The sequence below is a fragment of the Heterodontus francisci genome, unplaced genomic scaffold (genome assembly GCF_036365525.1).
Source record: "Heterodontus francisci isolate sHetFra1 unplaced genomic scaffold, sHetFra1.hap1 HAP1_SCAFFOLD_573, whole genome shotgun sequence".
Classification (NCBI taxonomy): domain Eukaryota; kingdom Metazoa; phylum Chordata; class Chondrichthyes; order Heterodontiformes; family Heterodontidae; genus Heterodontus; species Heterodontus francisci.
In genome coordinates, this window is record NW_027140646.1 from 260588 (window position 1) to 263712 (window position 3125).

Here is a 3125-nt window from a genome sequence, read left to right on the forward strand (position 1 = left end):
TAAAGAAACCTGGTCAGTGTCTTCTATTCTGGGAAGAATAGAGTATATGATTGACTGTTTCAGGAAGTGGGACAAGATAAAATATATGTTGTGACCTGTGGAGAAGTGGGATGAGAATATATAGAAGGGTCTGAAGAAGGGTCATTGACCTGAAACGTTAACTCTGCTTCTCTCTCCACAGATGCTGCCAGACCTGATGAGTATTTCCAGCATTTCTTGTTTTTATTTGAGATTTCCAGCATCTGCTGCATTTTGCTTTGATATTGATATTATATGAAAATAAATAGTGTACTCCTCTGATTTTAATTGTATCAACATCTGGCTCTGTAGCTTAGTTGGTTAAAGCACCTGCCTTGTAAACAGGAGAGCCTGGGTTCAATTTCCAGTGGAGCCTTGCTTCTCATTTGTGATGGAGAAGTTACCTTGTCAATCACTTCCATCTGTGTCTTCTGAACTTTAAGTGAGAATTCAAATTACATGATGAATTTTCATCACAGGAAAAAACAGCCTTTGTGTAGGATGTGAGTTTGGAATGGCTGTTCCTCCTTGTACAGAAATTCAGTGCTGATATTTCAAAGGCAACTTCTTTGATCCAGATTTGTTCACAGTTGCATTCAACGTGGAAAACAGCTCGACATTAATGTCACTGAAGGAAAGTGTGACTGCGTTGTATGTTTCAGAGTGTTTGTGTTGTTATCTGTTGCTTGTGACTGAGACAGGGGCATGATGCAAGTGGGAGGGTTGATCTGAGGTTTGGAACATTTGTCAGTCAGGAACAAGTAAAATCAAAGGAACCAAATAAGAAAACCTATGTCTCATGTGGTTACCGAGAAACGGTCAGAAGATATTAAACTTTGTTCTGTTCATTAAAGCTGTGTGAACTTTGACCTTTCCTGCCTTTTAAAAACAGTATTTGAAGTGTCTCGGTAACAATGTTCAGTGTTGATGAGAGTGGGGTCTGGGTGAGCCTCTGCTGAGTGTGACAGGGTCAGGACTGAATGCAGGAAGTTCTCTGACAGTCTCTCTCTCTCTCTCGCTGATGGGTTTGAGTTTATTTTCAACTGGCAGCTGTTGGTGTTTCGATAAATCAAGTTCCCTCTACCCATTTTTTTGGACAGACAGTGTAGTATAAGGATGTAAAGTGTTAATGCTGAAGACATTGGGATCAATCACTCCCACTGTCAAAGTGATGATGTAACAGTCACATGAGATGTGGTCTGGGAGGAGAGAGCAGCACCAAGGATGCTAGTTTAGGAGGCTTGATGAATGTGTATATAGTATTGTGCAAATTAGAAAAGAGTTCTTAGTTCTTTCAGCAGGAAATGTGTCCCGAAAATATCGAGAAACTCACAATTTTATTATTCAGGAGTCGGAACACAGATATTAATTCCAAGTGACAGTTCTGGGTTCATTTGACAAAAAAAGGTAGAGAATAATATTGCTCACTGATTGAAATCCCCCAGTGTGGAGACAGTTAAACAGGTGATCTGTTGAAGCATCCTTTGATCCAAGGTTTCGGCAGCATTTAATCTCCCTTTTTGGTGAAATTCTCTGTTATTTGCAACTTTTTTTTATCCAGCTTTGATGGGCAAGTGAAAAAACTGAAAAAACTGAACAGTTCCATCCTTTCTTTTCTTCCTTCTTCCCTTCTTTCCATCAGTTTCTCTTTTCTGTCCCAGATCAATGCAATGATGAGAATCCCAATTTAATCTGCTGTTTCTGGTGTTTTATCCATTCCAATCAAAGTCAAAGTTCCAATCTAATCTATTTGTTATTCCACAGTGTCTCTCCATGTGTTTTATTCTGTTGTATTCTCTCACAGTCTGTTTGATGATCAATGTTGCATCTCACTCTCTGTTCTGGTGAAGATCAGAAGCAGTGATATCTGTTTACACCACCCGACAAGTCGGCCTGAGGCTTTGCCTCGCCGATCATGTGGAGTTAGGAACATAGCAACATCGGAGCAGGAGTCGGCCATTCAGCCCATCGAGCCTTCCCCACCATTCAATATGATCATGGCTGATCATCCGCTTCAATGCCCTTTTCCCCACACTTTCCTCATATTCCCTTATGTCATTTGTATTTAGAAATCTGTCAGTCTCTGCTTTAAACATACTCAACGACTGAGCTTCCACAGCCCTCTGGGTTACAGAATTCCAAAGATTCACAACCCTCCGAGTAAAGAAATTTCTCCTCATCTCTGTCCGAAGGAGCTTCCCCCTTATTTTGAAATTGAGCCTCTGGTTCTCGACTCCCCATCCAGATGAAACATCTTAGCTGCATCTACCCTGACTGTCCTTTCAGTATTTTGTCGGTTTCAATGAGATCACCTCTCATTCTTTGAAACTCCAGAGAATACAGCCCCAGTTTCCCAATCTCTCTTCATAGAACAGTCCCACCATCCCAGGAACAAGTCTGATGAACCTTCGTTGAACTCCCTCCATGGCAATAATATCCTTCCTAAGGTAAGGAGACCAAAACTGCACACAGTACTCCAAGTGCGGTCTAACCAAGGTTCTATACAATTGAAGCAAGAATTCGCTTTTCCTGTACTCAAATCCTCTTGTGATCAAGGCTAACATACTATTCGCCTTCCTAATTGCCTGCTGCACCTGCATGTTAGCTGGCAGTGACTTATTGACATGGATACCAGGTCACCCTTATATTCTAAACCTCAGCTAATAAAGGAAAGGATTCCATATACCTGCTGAACCACCTTATTGACCTGTCCTGCTACCTTCAGGGATCTGTGGACATTCACTCCAACGTCTCTCACTTCCTCTGCACCGTTCAGTGTTCTCCCATTAATTGTGTATTCCTTTGCCTTTTTGACCTCCCAACTGCATCACCTCACCCTTGTCAAATTTGAATTCCATTTACCACTTCTCTGCCCACCTGACCAGTCAATTGATATCTTCCTGCAGTGCACAGCTTTCCTCCTCCCTATCAACAACACGGACAATTTTTGTGTTATCTGCAAACAACTTGATTGTGCCCTCTACATTTATGTCCATATCATTAATATATGCCACAAAAAGCAGGGGACCTAGTTCTGAGCCCTGTGGAACACCACTGGAAACAGTCCTCCAGTTGCAAAAACACCTGTAACCAATTCCTTTTTGTTT

The 3125-nt window shown here is 41.6% G+C and overlaps 1 non-coding gene across 1 annotated transcript; it reads left to right on the forward strand.

Annotated features, from left to right (window-relative positions):
• The first annotated feature begins 320 nt into the window (after nt 1–320).
• On the forward strand, nt 321–394 carry trnat-ugu (transfer RNA threonine (anticodon UGU)). Its single transcript has one exon. It is a non-coding gene; the product is annotated as a tRNA-Thr (tRNA).
• Nucleotides 395–3125: the final 2731 nt, after the last annotated feature.